General features: G+C 44.1%; 1 protein-coding gene across 2 annotated transcripts in view; it reads right to left on the bottom strand.

Moving 5' to 3' along the window:
* Window positions 1-17169, bottom strand: part of DIAPH3 (diaphanous related formin 3) — a 789152-nt gene that overhangs the window by 443358 nt on the left and 328625 nt on the right. The window lies entirely within an intron of this gene.

Raw genomic sequence — 17169 nt, 5'->3', positions numbered from 1 at the left:
CGTTATGACACAATCTGAGATTTTAAATTTAGCATGAAGCAGAGCTGAGAAAGCTAACCCCGCCCCCACCAGGCTCTGTATATACAATGTCCATAGACAGTGAGGTGCCTATCACAGGAGGGGGCGTGTCGGACTACCAGGCATGTGCTGCTGTGTCCTGCAATGATAAGCTCCTGGTGCTAAAACAATCGTTACAGGCAAACAAAACCTTGGAGCTAGTCATCACTGAAATCTGTATTTTAGCCCCTATAGCATCCTGTCTTCAGTTTACATACCAAAAACCTGCTGACCAATTCCCTTTAAGCTTTCGAAGAAGACTTGTGGCAATAAACGAATCAATAATAGATGGAGTAAATATAAACAAAAATTCACAAATTACTTATTAAATGTATTTAAAATAAAAAAAATAATGTTTATTCATAAAACTTTATGACGGTCCACACTAAATTACAACAATATTATGACGAGGGCGAAAGTCAGTAAAAAAAACAACATTCTGAAGTAATGTAATAATAGCTATGAACACGTAACATTGGTGACCAGAATTCACAAAGGTTCCATCGTGCAGATAACTGCGATCTAATCTTAATGAATAGAAAAATCAACTTTTAGGAAAATGATGAGACCCTCTTGAATAGGAAACCTGGTCAGAATGAGGGGTGGCCTTCAGAAAGAGGAGACAGAGGAGAAGAGGAGACATATTGCCATCATAGCTGCAGCAGATAACCACTTTGTGTTGGACGGAACATAAAGCTCGGGAGAAAAAAAGAGACAAATATATTTGCAATAAAACTTTTTTAATGGCTCACATACTAGGAAGTGTCTGGCCAATTTATAGAAATGCTGAACATATTTTATTTTTATTAGAGATGATATTCTTTGCAGAAGCATTTCCTTTTAGCCTTATTGCAGAAGAGATTACACATACACAGCACATCCCACTGCTAAGAAATGGGACATTCTTTTGTAGGTGCCATCCACCTCCATGTGTGACTGGTGGAAGGTAGAAGGGGAAATACTACAATCTTAGGATTTTTTTTTATAAACTGATCATCCGTGAATGTAGATGGCTTATACCAGCATCAGCCTGGAAATACTCATTCACAGCAAGCTCCTTCCGAGATACAACTAGGACTTCGAAAAGGTTCACATTGATTGCGCTGTTCTCTTCCTCCACCTCCGCTAACTAGCTCGGCAGCGATCCTTCCTGAAAAGCTGCCGTTATAACACATTCCATAGTACAATAGAACATCGACTTCAAAATATATGCACATACAATTCATTTAAAAGGCCGTTTGATACTATATGCACATTTTTAATAATTCAGGATCTGTACTGCAGAATCATAGCATTCTTTATAGGATGTGCTAAAGCTGCAAGTCAAATGAGGTAATGTTACTGGAGCTATAAAGGAAAGTACACCTAAGAATTTATGTGGCCAATATCCACACTATGGACTAAGAGCAGGGTAGTTAAGTGCTCAAGAAGCATCTTATATTACAAGGAAGAAAAGGCCCAGCAGTAACACTCATAATGACATACATAACTTACAGATTTCTTCGTCTGAAGGCTGAGACTTTAATTCTTTGAATCGCAAGCAAGAGAAAGCAGAAACAAACATACATAACAGTTATTCCCAAACAGTGTCCAACACAGGATGTAGCACCGGCATTTTATTAAAAAAAAATTAAAGGGGTGGGGCAAAGCTCCATTAAATGATCGGCGCTGATGGTGTTACTGCCAGTGTGCACATGTCCAATTCTAATGAAAAGGCAATAAAGGCGTGAGTCATCAGCACCACTAACGTGCAATGTGACAATAAGCAACTTTGAAATGGTAGGATAGCATTCAGGTTGCAGATATAATGTAAAACCTATGATCAGGCCGGGAAGCAACTCTGCCATGAAAGCATGAAAGTAGAAAATGGGTGGGTGGGGTGGGGTGAGACGAAAAATAAGGGTATATGCACTTCACATCTTTGTTGTGCACATACTTCTTCGTTTAACCGTTTTACAGCTTCAAAACTATAAATCAGTTAAAAGAATTAGCATGATCTGCTGGAAAGCCGCTCACCACTATAGTGGAAAGTACAGAGAAAGATGCCGGCGGCGGAGCCTCTATCTCCAGCCTTTTTTTCCTCACCCTCCCTGTGTCCAGCACTTAGTCTCCGCTGCTGTTCCCAGTGTCTGTTCCGTTCTGCAGCGCCGACGTCACGTCCATTTTGCTCCAGCCATTAACTGAGCTCAGAGGCTGTAAGTGACGCTTGCCATCAAGTCTTGCAGAGCTGCTGCATTCAGTTATTGGCTGCAGCATGGCTGGCATGATGTCGACACTGGAGATAACAGACGCCAGGAGCGGTGGCAGAGACTCAGCGCTAGACCTGGGGAGGATGGCTAAAGCAGATTTTTTTTTTTTTTTTTTTGTTTTTCCAAAACCAGAAAACTGATTGAAAGGTTTTAGGCTGAGTTGAGATGGCTGTATGCAAAGAAGGGCCCCTGACTGCAAGATGCAGTTGTGATTGGCTCAATGTGGTTGCCCAAGGCACAGACAGGGCAGGAGCTGTGTTCTATTGCATGCACTGGCTTAACATTTACCAGACTCAGGCTTGCTGGCGCACATTACCATGTCATGTGTACAAAACAGGGATTTTTGTGTTACTCACCGTAAAATCCTTTTCTCCGAGTCGTTCATTGGGGGACACAGGACTGTGGGTGTATGCTACTGCCGCCAGGAGGCTGACACTAAGTAGGTATAAAAAAAAAGTTAGCTCCTCCTCCATAGTATACACCTTGCCACTGGCCCTGACAGCTCCAGTTTGGTGCACAAGCAGTAGGAGATAGAGAAAACAAAACAGCATTAGAGCAAAGACAACATGTCTAGAATAATACTACAGTCTGAACAACCCCATAGACAAATGTAATGAATACGGAGGGAGCTGTGTCCCCCAATGAACGACTCGGAGAAAAGGATTTTACGGTGAGTAACACAAAAATCCCTGTTTCTCCATCGTCTCATTGGGGGACACAGGACTGTGGGATGTCCCAAAGCAGTCCCAGGGTGGGAAGAAGACTCACTGGAAGAAAACCCCTAGGCACTTACCGCCTATAGGTGCGATACCGCAGCCTGAAGAATTTCCCTTCCCAAACTTGCATCAGCAGAGGCCTGAGTGTGGATATTATAATGTTTAGAGAAAGTGTGCAGGCTGGACCAAGTGGCCGCTTTGCAAACCTGCTCTGCTGAAGCTTGGTGCCGAAGCGCCCAGGAAGCCCCTACCGCCCGAGTAGAGTGTGCCCTGATCCCAGCCGGGATGGCTGCACCCTTGATACGGTAGGCCTCCTGAATAGTGGTTCTTATCCATCTGGCTAAGGTCGATCTAGAGGCTGCGAGTCCCTTTTTATGATCCGCAGGAAGAACGAACAGAACATCTGTCTTTCGAAAAGAAGCGGTCCGGGAAACGTATCTTCTCAGAGCTCTCACCAAATCTAGAGTATGGAGAGCTTTTTCCACCCGGTGTGTAGGCGCAGGACAAAAAGAAGGCAAGACAATGTCCTCATTAATGTGGAATGAGGAGACTACTTTTGGCAGAAAGGAAGGTGCTAGTCTCAGCACCACCTTATCCTGATGAAATTGTAGAAACGGCGCCTGACAGGACAAGGCCGCTAATTCCGATACCCGCCTAATGGATGTTATAGCTACCAGAAACAAAACCTTCCAAGAAAGGTACCTTAAAGGAACATCTTGGAGGGGTTCAAATGGAGGTTCCTGAAGAGCACTCAAAACCAAATTAAGGTCCCAAGCTTCTATCGGAGCTTTGTAAGGAGGGACTATATGAGAGACTCCCTGCAAAAAAGTTTTTACTTGCAGATTGGTAGCGATCCTGCGCTGGAAAAGAACCGATAAGGCGGATATTTGCCTCCTAAGGGTACTTGGAGCGAGACCTGAGTCTAGACCAGATTGGAGAAAAGCTAGGACATTAGGAATGGAAAACCGAAGAGGAGGAAGACCCTTCTTCCTGCACCATGAGAGAAAGACTTTCCAGGTGTGGTGGTAAATGCGTGCTGAAGCTGTCTTTCGAGCATTAACCATAGTTGAGGCTACTTTCTGAGAAAAACCGGCCTGGGTCAGAATCCAAGATTCAACGGCCAAGCCGTCAAACGCAGGGCCTCTAAGTTCTGGTGGAATATCGGCCCCTGCGACAGAAGATCTGGCTGCATTGGTAGCTGCTAAGGAACCCCGACGATCAGCTGAACTAGGTCTGCGTACCATGACCTCCGAGGCCAATCTGGGGCGACTAGAATTGCCGGAACTCCCTCTAACTTGATCTTCCTGACGACCTTTGGAAGCAGCGCCAGAGGGGGAAACAGATATGGAAGACGAAATTGGTTCCAAGATAGGACTAGTGCGTCTACGGCAATTGCTCCTGGATCTCGAAACCGTGCAACGAACCTGGGTACTTTGGTATTCGACCCGGTGGCCATTAGATCCACGTCCGGGATTCCCCAGCGTAGACATATCTGCTGAAAAACATTGGGGTGAAGAGACCATTCCCCGGGCGCAAGACCCTGTCGGCTCAGAAAGTCCGCTGCCCAGTTCTCCTTGCCCGGGATGTAAACTGCCGAGATCACAGAGTGATTGTTCTCGGCCCAGCGGAGGACTTGTCCTACCTCGCGCATGGCTGATCTGCTGCGAGTGCCCCCCTGATGATTTACGTAGGCCACGGCCGTGGCATTGTCCGATTGGATCCGCACCGGGCGACCTGCCAGAAGATGGTGAAAGTGCTGCAAGGCCAGCCAAATTGCCCTTATCTCCAACAGATTGATTGGAAGGGTTGATTCCCTTGGGGACCAACGACCCTGAGCCGTGTGCTGGAGAAACACTGCTCCCCAACCGAGAAGGCTGGCGTCCGTAGTGACTACCAGCCAATGAACTGGAGGAAAGGCTTTCCCCTGAAGTATGGATGAACTCCTCATCCACCATATCAGGGATTGCCTGACCCCAGGAGACAGACGACACCTGAGGTTGAGAGACAAAGGACTCCTGTCCCAGGCTGACAGAAGTGCCTGTTGGAGTGGACGAAGATGGAATTGGGCGAATGGAACCGCTTCTATAGCTGCTACCATCCTGCCCAAGACCTTCATGCAGAACCGGATTGAATGGAAACTCGGCTGCTGAAGAATTTTTACCTCCTGCCGGAGACAAAGCACCTTGTCCTGGGGTAAAATAGTTAGCCCCCGAGAGGTGTCGAAGATCATCCCTAAAAAAGAGATCTTCCGAGATGGTACTAGAGATGACTTCTTTAAATTGACCAGCCACCCTAGACGAGCTAGGGTGTCCAAAGAGATGTTGACGTTGTCCCTGCATGCCTGAAAAGTTGGTCCTTTGACTAAGAGATCGTCTAAGTAAGGCAGAATGACTATGCCTCGAGAGTGCAGGATTGACACCACTGTTGCCATCACCTTCGTGAACACCCTGGGAGCAGTGGCGAGCCCGAAAGGTAATGCAGTGAATTGGAAGTGTCGCTCGCCTATGGAAAACCGTAGAAATTTTTGATGAGGAGGAAATATAGGAACTTGCAGATAGGCGTCTTGAATATCTATGGAAGCCAGGAATTCTCCCCTTTCCATAGCCGCAATGACCGAGCGGAGAGATTCCATACGGAAGCGACGAGTGCTGATGAATTTGTTTAGACACTTTAGGTCCAGAATGGGTCTCACGATCCCATTCTTTTTGGGAACCGTAAACAGATTTGAATAAAACCCTTTGAACCTTTCTTCCTTTGGAACAGGGACAATGACCCCGTTGGACTGAAGAGACTCGACTGCTCTGAATAAAGCTCTTAGACGGGTTTTTGAACTGGGAAGACTGGATGGAAAAAAACGGCCTGGAGGGAGATAGGAAAACTCTATTTTGTACCTTGAAACCACCAGGTCTCTTACCCATCTGTCTTGAACAACTGACAGCCAGGACTGATGGAACAGTAGTAGGCGACCGCCTACCCTGTTGAAAGCGACGAGAGGCTGCCTCCAGTCATTTAGCCGAAGATCGAGGATATCTAAATCCCCTAGATCTTGATGGTTGATACCGCATTCTTGCCAATGGATTGGCCCTATAGGAGACCTTGTGCTCCCTGTCTTGGACAGGCCGACTTGGGGGACCTGCGCTTGGTGCCGCAGACCACCGGGAGTTACGAAAGGATTTAAATCTTGCTTGAAATTGGCGACGAAAAGGTTGCTTAACCTTTTGTTGAGGAAGGAAATTACTTTTACCTCCTGTGGTATCAGATATAAGCTGATCCAGTTTTTCGCCAAAAAGACGGACACCTTTATAAGGGAGGGATGTAAGGGACTTTTTTGAAGTAGAGTCCGCCTGCCAATTTCTTAGCCATAGGGCCCTTCTGATAGCAATAGCATTTGCCGCAGCCAATGCTGAACAATTTGCCGCATCCAAAGATGCATTAATCAGATAATTGCCTGCTAAAGATATCTGATTTGACATCTCTATCACCTCTACAGGAAACCCCTTATCCTGAAGAGCCTTAGTTACGGACTCTGACAAAGCTATCATAGCTTTGGCAACCCATGTGGCTGCAAAAGACGGCGCGAGGGCTGACCCTGAAGCCTCAAACAGAGACCGAGCTAGACTCTCTAGGAGCCGATCAGTCGGATCCTTAATAGACGACCCATTAGGAAGAGACAGCAAGGTACTAGAGGCCAAACGGGACACGGGAGGATCCACTGAAGGGGATTCTGCCCACTTTTTACAAAGCTCTGGAGCGAAAGGATACCTTGCACCTAGGGCCTTCTGGCCTAAGAAATGCTTATCTGGTCGCTCCATGTGACGTTGGACTAGATCCTCAAACTCAGGATGAGTAGAAAACACCCTATGAGGTTGCTTGAATTTCTTAAAGGACACCTTATGACCAGAAGGTAAGGTGGCCACATCCTCTACTCCCAAAGTCTGGTTAACGGCCTCAATGAGACTCAACAGATTCCTGATAACCAGGAGCTTCTAAATCAAAAGACCCCTCTGAGTCATAGTCCGAACCGTGTTCACTCAATTCCGCAGGAGAGGGAGATCGAGAGACGGGATTCAAAGATGCTGATGCACCTGACGGACCGGGAGACGCTGTGTGGGATCGTTTCCCCTGTGTCTGCCTAGAGGGAGTATGGCCCCTGCAGGCCGGAGGATCCTGAAAATCGGAGGATCTTTCCAAAACAGGCGGATGACTGTCCCTGACAGGGGCTTGAAGGGACTCAACCGCCTTTGTTAGAGACGCCATAGACTGCGTTAATGATATGACCCACTCAGGGGGAGACACTGCCAACCCAGGTACAGGCACACCCGGCAGGATAGCCGGCCGGGTAACAGGCAGGGTAGCAGATGGGGGCTCCTGCACGCGCTCGGAATCACAAGCCTCACAGAGATGGTTACTTTGCGCATGCGGAAAAGCAGACCGACAGGTAATGCATGAGGAATACAGAACTGAGTGAGTCTTAGGGTTTCTAGACATGATGACTCTAAAGCCGCTATGCTCCGTATCTCCTTATGAGCTACTAGGTCTAGAACAAATACTGTTGTCAGGCTGAGGGAAGTAGCACTTACCCCAGTCCTGTGTCCCCGTATGCTCTCAAACACTGAACCATGTTTCCTGTGCAAATCACACATATATACTAAATTACAGGGCGGATGCTTGAAAAGTGGGAGGAGTTACCGCGCATGGACCCGGTTTAGGCCGAAGCGGGGAACTAGATTTCACTTCTACCCCTGCTCTCCCGGGAAAGCTGGGTGCTCGAAACCGAAAGTAAACCGCCGCCGATGGAGGCGGGACTTCCCCCAGACTACAATACCCATAATGCCACAGGCCGTACAGAAAACCGGAAGCCGCCGAAAAAGGGGCGGGACTTCCGCCCATGCTCAGACTACAAGATCCATAATGCCTCAGGCTGCCTAGAGAACAGGAAACCGCCGAAAAAAGGGGCGGGACTTCCGCCCATGCCCCTGCTGAAGTTTGCTTGTGGGGAATAACGCTGGAAACCAGCACAGCGCCGGATAATAGTCGCCACCTGTGCAGTACCAGCAGAACGCGCGATGAAGCAGGAGCCCCCTGTGCAGCCCTCTGACAGCGGATGAGGTTAGACCAAAAAAATCCACATATAAATATATATACATATATAAAAAAGACGGTGCAGGCACCCTAACTCCTTACACCCTTCAGAAGGCGAGGAGAGGGACCGTCTGCCTCCTTTAAACACCGTAGCCGTGCATTGGTGATGAAGTGGAGGGTGCACAGACAAGGAATGAATGCCTGTACAACCTAGGGTTCCGTTACCTCAGGGTAGTCAGGTTCTTAGTCCGGCAAAAAAATCCCACGTCGCGGGAGAGGATACATGGAGGCGACACTCCACGTGCTCGCCCGTTGTTGGTTTGGGGAGATCGGACCCCTTCAAAAGGGTCCGTCGCCCCTGTCTTATCTTCAGAGAAAGAGAAAAAAAGCATCTGGGAAAACCCAGAGATGTGCCTCCTACGGACACTAAGCATAAAACTGGAGCTGTCAGGGCCAGTGGCAAGGTGTATACCATGGAGGAGGAGCTAACTTTTTTTTTATACCTACTTAGTGACAGCCTCCTGGCGGCAGTAGCATACACCCACAGTCCTGTGTCCCCCAATGAGACGATGGAGAAATATGGCTCCTTGATCGAGTCCTTAAACCACAGTTTAAACTAGTTACATAATGCTTAAAAAATAATTTTGAAGCACAGCAAAGCTACTGGAGGACATTCATGGACCCCGTTATTTACCTGTGCATATGAAAAGCTGTTAAAGAAATTGTGGTCTACAAATGCGATACAAAGTAGTCAGGAAGTCATCTGTAATCTGCAGGAAAGCAGCAGGAATGCCTCTCCTGCAATCAGCGGTTTACACTGCTCCATACAGCACAGCACTCAATAAGTAGTGACTGCGCTGGGTATCACGGCTTTATACAATTTGAGTAAGCTATCAATTTTAGTGAACTGTAAATCCCCATTAATGGGTAACTCGCAGACAGCACAGCATTTCAGATACTTAAAGGGGTTGTTTCCGTTTAACATCTCCCCAGTCTACAGTGTACTATCGAAAAAAAAACAACCATGCAATACTGACCTTCCCTGGGTTCACCAGAGTTTCCTCCACTTTTCCTGGTGTCCGGCATTGGCGTTATCCAGTACATGATATGTTAAAACTAATGGTGTTTTCAAAAGTACAACTTGTCCCACAAAAAACAAGCCCTCGCATGGTCATATTGACCAAAAAAATAAAAATGTTATGGCTCTGGGAAGAATGGGAGCAAAAAAACAGAAATTCAAAAGCTGAAAAACCTCTGGTCGCTAAGGGGTTAAAATAAGTCTAGACTAGACTTTAGCGAATATGTTCAAAATTGGTCACAAAATATGAATTTGCCATATTCGTGCTATATTGGTACCCTATTTGTGACAAATTTATGATTGATGATCAGTTCCGAACATATTCGCTCATTTCTACTCCCATTGACCCCCCCTGACTAATCTGGTCTCTCTATATGGTCCCCGACTAGTCTGGTCTCTCTCTATGGTCGCCCGACTAGTCTGGTCTCTCTCTATGGTCCCCGACTAGTCTGGTCTCTCTCTATGGTCCCCGACTAGTTTGGTCTCTCGCTATGGTCCCTGACTAGTCTGGTCTCTCTCTATGGTCCCTGAGGAAGGCTGACGCCGAAACGCGCATTGGGGTTGGGCGCATCCAGGAGACTGTCCTCATATCACCCACAGGTAATTTTCATCATTCCTGTGGATATTTATTGTATTTTTTCTATTGGTGTCATGTATTTATTTATGTATTTATAACTTTAACCTATTTATCATCATGAGTCACCACAGTATACTTTAAGAATATGTTCCGTCTCCTGGTGTAGTGCCCCTCTTTTTGGTATTCCCCCCCTTATGGTGTACATTATCTTTAATAAATATTCAATATAACAAATTTGGGCATGAATTTGGTTCCTTTTGTTCTTCTTTTTTGCTTATAATTGCCGAGTTGTCCGTCATTCAGTCCATGTTGGTATACACAGTAGTTGTGATTGAGAAATTGTGTCTCTTTTTTATATACATCTCCTTCATTGATTCATTCTTTATGTATACTTTGCCTTGAGATTTGTGTTTAATGGTCCTTGACTAGTCTGGTCTCTCTCTATGGTCCCCAACTAGTTTGGTCTCTCGCTATGGTCCCTGACTAGTCTGGTCTCTCTCTATGGTCCCTGACGAAGGCTGACGCCGAAACGCGCATTGGGGTTGGGCGCATCCAGGAGACTGTCCTCATATCACCCACAGGTAATTTTCATGTGGCCACAATTATATCATAACTAGTTAGCAGCAAACAATTGTACGCACTTTATCCTCTGAGTATTCACTAGTTTTTGCTGTGTTAGCCTCTGGTAACTCTGCACTTGCACCTTATTCCTATGGTGTACCCTTATGCACATGCTTGCTGCATCATTCCTGTGGATATTTATTGTATTTTACTATTGGTGTCATGTACTTATTTATTTAGATCTTTAATCTATTTATCATCATGAGTCACCACAGTATACTGTAAGAATACGTTTCCGTCTCCTGGTGTAGTGCCCCTCTTTTTGGTATTTTTCCCCCCACCTTATGGTGTACCTTATCTTTAATAAATATTATTCAATATAACAAATTTGGGCATGAATTTGGTTCCTTTTGTTCTTCTTCTTTGCTTATAATTGCCGAATTGTCCGTCATTCAGTCCATGTTGGTATACACAGTAATTGTGATTGAGAAATTTTGTCTCTTTTTTTTATATATCTCCTTGATTGATTCATTCTGTATGCATACCTTGCCTTGAGATTTGTGTTTAATGGTCCTTGACTAGTCTGGTCTCTCTCTATGGTCCCCAACTGGATTTCTAACTATATTTTCCCTGAAACCCCAGAGTATTGTTAGAGAAAGATATACTTGGCGTGGATAGGGCAGGGTCTGATACCTGCAACCAATAGTTTGGGTGGCATGAGTCGTGTGACTGGTTCCCTTTAACGATGGAGTGGTTTTCAGATTCGTGCGGATTGCGATTATGTCAGCATGAATCGTGTTACAAGTTTCCATTAAATCAAAGAAAAAGGCAATATGTAAAAAGAAAAAAAAATTAAAATGGACTGGCTACAAGCGGTTATTAAAGTCTGGTTATTTGATGGTGTCCATCAACAGGCAGCCATGGTGTCCTGTGCCTACTGGCAAGGAGGGATGTGAGCAGAATACTGCACGGCAAATGCAAATCAGTGCTACTTTTCCAATGAAAACTAATTAAGAGAAGTACAATTTCCAGATATTAACCAGAGTATAATCTAATAGTGTTAAATCAATCTCTATAACTTAATGTTCTCATTTCAGACAAGAAAGCGAGCGAAGCCTACCTGCCACGTATGGATCCTTCATACTATAAAGAACGCACCAGACACTTCCCTGTCATTGAGCTGTAAAGTGACAGGCATATTGATAATTGCTTCAGACAACAACTAGGAGGCACATTATGTTGTTATGCGCCAGCGCTGAGATCGGAGGGCATGTCAAATGCTAATCTGACTCGTGATCAACACAGCAACACCTTCTAAAATAGATTAGTATGGTGAAAGCTTTTACTCCAGCAGTAACCTCCTGCATTATGTAGTGTTCATCTGGAAATGTTTAGAATTTAGAAAGAGCAGATGTGAAACAATCAGGCTTCATCTCGCTTTAAATGTAATATACGTGAGCCTGTCACATTAAATAAACTGCCGGAAAGAAGAGTTTCGCTATTCAATATCATCCAATTGAAAAGCTACCTAGAGACTCTGACATGGACGCAGGCTGCGAGCTGCAATCCATCTTGGTGAGGCTGCCTATCAGCTGCTACATTACTGCGCTTCCTTCAAAGAAATTAAATGTCATGGTTAAATGGGACACCAATATGTGAATACTAAATGTCAGTGTGAATACTCCGGCATATTTCAAAGGTGAATAAATACACATTATGCACAGTATGCTGAGAAAACAAAATAAGCGTAAACAGCTTTTCATGATGCGGACGCCAAAGGTTTCACGCAGATGATGTCCACTTTGCATAAAACTCTTTCATGTTCAGCTATGATGGAAAATTAATGGCAAGATTGAAACTGCCTTTCCAAAACCTTTATTTTACAGGTATTAACTTCTTCTGCATAGTCTTCTGGCTAAACAGCACACAACTACCAATATTTGCAACTAACAATAGGGAAAATACATAATCCTCAGCTGCGAGCGTTTTGCCTACCTGGGGTTCGGGGTGTCTGACTACTCATTAGTATAACAAGTACGCTGATCTGTTTGGTGTTGGGGCCAGATATAAGAGGCAAACTAAATGCAAAATGATTATACTCTGTGCCAAGCTCCATTGTAGAAAATGAACACTTTCCAGCTTAAGCTTTTCTTCATCATAAGGAGATCGAAGATCTATAAAAAGTTCTGATTTATCACCAGCTCTCCTACCTTTTACATGGGTTATAAACGCAGAAGATTGGCAGCAGAAAAGGACACATGGACCATCAAGTCTGCCCTTATAGTATAATTCCTTTTTTTTTTTTTTTTTAAGTTTTAGGATATTTTTACTCCATGCATGTTTGCATTTACTTAATGTGGATTTTTTAACCTCCTCTGCTATAGATGTGTTCTAAGCATCTACTAACCTTTAAACAAAATCATATTTCCTGACATGCCTGCTAGTGATGAGCGAAAGTGTTCAGATAAGGTGTTATTCGAGCATGCTTGGGTGATAATGGAGTGACTTTGGCGTGCCCGAAAAATATGTTCAAGTCCCAGCAACACACGTGAGGATTTCCTAACAAAAAGGCAACCCCTGCATGTGTTGTGGCTGTCGAACAGCCAAGAGACATTCAGCCATGGGGAATCAAACTTATTATTATTCGAGCATGCAGAAGACACTCTTAACATCCGAGCATGCTCAGATAACGTCTTCTCCGTGCACGTTCGCTCATCACTAGTGCTTTCTGATCTGTGCCCTACTACTAACCCAACTATTTTCACCTTCTGCTCCATTGTTCTTTATTCATTACTTAATACAATGGTTTTTTAAGCAAATTTCACTGCACTAACTGCCTACAATATTAATCTATCTTAAATCTGATGGGGCTGGCGTACTTACTTTGAAAATCCATCTACCAACAGCTGTGAAAGTTTTCTTATCAGATAATAAAATAAGCATTTTATAAATCCAACTTCAGATGGACTTAAAAAGCACATTTTGATTTCAGGATTACACAGTCATTCTGACATACATTTTCATAAAAAAGTAGAGAAAACTGAACATCCCGAATCCTTGTATAAAAACATCCAAATTGTATTCCATCTAGATTAAAAGAACAGAATAATGTAGTATTGAAAGGAATCCACAGAAAACATGTGATACATTTTTTTGCGTGTAGATGCCCTTAGTCCTAGTGTGGCAAGCCCTGGTTTTTTTCATGATCTTGTGTACAAAGATTTTCATAGTAAGTATTCATACTTATCAGGTCTAAATGATCTATTCAAAAAAGTATACAGCTCACATTGTAAAATATTGAGATAGATATATTTTAAACTAGGGGTGCAAAACATCCAAACCAGAAGCCACATGTGGCCCAGGATGCCATTCTGTGTGGCCCCCAACCATAGGAACAGAAAAATGCTCCTCTGACAGGTTAACTATATGTGGGCAGCCACCAACAGAAGAGTAGAGATGGGCGAACCCAAACAGTGAAGTTCGGTGTCCGTTCCAAACACCTACTATTCGGGCACGGACACCGAACACGGACTTCACCAGGGAGTTTGTGTTCCTGTTCGGGTCCGGCTGCCCCAAGACCGGGTGTTTGTCATGCTGTCATGTGCATGACAGTTCGGCAAACAATGCTTCATCAACGCCGGTCAGAGAGCCGCGGTTCCCATGCAGTCAAAATATAGTATGAGCGCACAGCTGTGATCGGAGGTATGAAGTTTACCGCCGGGAACTGGTGTCAGCTGATGGGACTATTACTCCCATCATCTGACGCCTGCTGCCGTTATTTACAGTGAGAGCTGGAGCGGCTGATGGGTTTATTCATTAGCAATCTCCTGTGCTGGAAATAAATATTTTAAAAAAACACAACGTAGATTCCCCTTAACATTTGAGAACCAGCCAGGCAAAACTCACAGTTGGGGACAGTAAGGCTTAGTAAGGCTGGTTGTCAAAAATGGGTGGGACACCTCACAGTGTTTTTTTTTTAATTATTATTAATTACAAATTATTTAATTAAAAAATATGGTGTGGGACCCCTCTATTCTTGATAAGCCTTGTTGAAGGTGACAGCTGAGGGTTGCAGCCCCCAGCTGCGAGTTTTGCCTGGCTGGTTATCAAAAATACGAGGGAACCCACACCATTTTTTTTTTAATTATCTATTTACAGCGTATGACGTGTCAGATGATGGGTAAACTTTAATCCTCCGATCACAGCTGAGCGCTCATGCTGGCTTTTGACAGCATGGAAACCGTGGCTCTCTGACAGGCGGGGATGATTTCACTGCCGATCAGAAGCTGTGTTTGCCGCGCTGTGATGCACATGACAGCAAACACTGGATATTTGGACCCCCCCCCCCCATTCTAGTGAATGGGGTTTGGGTCTGGGTACTATTCTAGTACCAGAACCCAAACTTTTTATAACTGTTCGGCCGAACCCACCGGACCCGTACATCCAGGTGTCCGCCCATCTCTACAGAAGAGTAGTTGACTGGTAAATACTAATGGTGCTCCCCGGTGCAGACATCTCTGGATGCCTCATACATTAGGAGTATGGGGTCTTCTGGAGCAGTTCTGCGCTTCAGAAACGAGTATGTCAGGTCTCCATCAGTGTCTGCACAAAACCCATAACCTTTAATAGAGAGCCACATGCATGATGACTTCTTCTTTAGGGTAAATTCTGAAAGATTTTAATGAGGATTTACAAGTGAATTCTACTGGAAAATCCACATTAAAAATTGCATCAAATACTTTGAATAAACTGGCTACTGGTTTTACTAGAAAATGTTCAAAACATGAAGAACACAGTACTGTGTGCACTATAGTTGCTTTTCCCATAATAATCAGTTGTAAACTCGTTCAAAGAGTAATTGATGCAGATTTTTATGTGGATTTAGGAGCAGAATCTATTCCAAATCCTCGTCCAAAAGACTTAACGTTCCATGAGAGTGCTGCTTGGTGGAGGCAAGAAACCCATAAGAATTTGTACCTATCAGACATTTATAGTACATACAGTAGTGTTCAAAATAACAGCAGTGTGTTAAAAAACGAGTTAATCACAAAATCTTTACACTAGTTTCTATGTCCATGCATTGGGAACATTACACACTGTTTTCTAATTCAAAACATGAAGAGAAAGGTATATAATTTGTAACTACTTTACAGAAAATAAAAATTGAACATTGGGCTGTTCTAAAAAATAGTGTCTGCATTGGTCTTTACTCACAAACTCACAATATGCACTATTTTTGAGGATTTAGCATTTCTGTGAATCACTAACCTAATATTTTGTTGTATATGCACAGTTTTTCAGAACTGCTTCCCATCTATGTTGCATAGATTCATCCAACATCTGGCCCCCGTCACCTCTTATTCCAGCCCAGGATGCTTGGACTTAATCCCACAATTTTGGGATGCCCATTTGTTGACGTTGCCTCAGAAATTGCATTTTTTTTATGTCATCTCACAAGTGTTCCGAAACCAATATTTTGCTAATTTACTGGTGTGTTTAGGGTCAATGTCTTGTTGAAACATCCATTTCAAGGGCATATCCTCTTCAGCGTAAGGCAACATGACCTCCAAGTATTTTAATATATGCAAACTGGTCCACGATCCCTGGTATGAGGTAAATAGTTCCGGCACCATAGTAAAAGAAACCTGCCCATATCATGATGCTTGTACCACCATGCTTCACTGTCGTCAGAGTGTACTGTGGTTTGAAGGCAGAGTTTGGGGGTCGTCTCATGAACTGTCTACAGCTCCTGGGCCCAAAAAGAACAATTTTACTTTCATCAGTCCATAAAATGTTTCTCCATTTCTCTTTAGGCCAGTTGAGGTTTTCTTTGGCAGATTGTATCCTCTTCAGTACATGTCTTTGTTTTAACAGTGACTTTGCGGGGACTTCTTGTTAACAGATTAGCCTCACACAGGCGTCTTCTCACTATCGCAGTACTCACAGGTAACTTGCGTCTTTGCTCATCCTGGAGCTGATCATTGGCTGAGCTTTGCCATTCTTGTTATTCTTCCATCCCTTCGAATGGTAGTCATACATTTTCTTTCACATCTCTCTGGTTTGGCTTTCCATTTTAAAGCACTGGAGATCATTTTAGCTGAACAGATGATCATTGTCTGCACTTCTTTAGAAGTTTTACCCTCTCCAATCAACTTTTTAATCAAAGTACGCTGTTCTTCTGAACAATGTCTCGAACGACCCATATTTCTCTGGCTTTCAAGGGGAAATGCAAGTATAACATGTCCTGACTTTAAAGGGACACTGTCACCTGAATTTGGAGGGAACAATCTTCAGACATGGAGGCGGGGTTTTTGGGTGTTTGATTCACCCTTTCCTTACCCGCTGGCTGCATGCTGGCTGCAATATTGGATTGAAGTTCATTCTCTGTCCTCCATAGTACACGCCTGCGCAAGGCAAGATTGCACCTTGTGCAGGCATGTCCTACGAACTTCAATCCAATATTGCAGCCAGCATGCAGCCAGCGGGTAAGGAAAGGGTGAATCAAACACCCAAAAACCCCGCCTCCATGGCTGAAGATTGTTCCCTCCAAATTCAGGTGACAGTGTCCCTTTAACTAAGGGCCACCTGATTCACACCTGTTTCTTCACAGAATGATTGACCTCACTAATTGAACTCCACACTGCTATTATTTTGAACACCCCCTTTCAATTAATTACTCTAAGGGTATGTTCACACGTTCAGGATTTCCATCCTTTTGTTTTCAGGACAGTTTTTTTTAAAAACTGCAGCTCTTGGCAGAAAACGCAGGTCCTTTTTTTGTCCTTTTTTGATGCGTTTTTGATGCGTTTTTTGATGCATTTTTTGATGCGTTTTTTTATCCTTTTTTTA

Source organism: Ranitomeya imitator, chromosome 3 (genome assembly GCF_032444005.1).
Source record: "Ranitomeya imitator isolate aRanImi1 chromosome 3, aRanImi1.pri, whole genome shotgun sequence".
Lineage (NCBI taxonomy): Eukaryota > Metazoa > Chordata > Amphibia > Anura > Dendrobatidae > Ranitomeya > Ranitomeya imitator.
The sequence above is the reverse complement of the archived record's forward strand: the minus strand, read 5'-3'. Positions and strand labels throughout refer to the sequence as shown.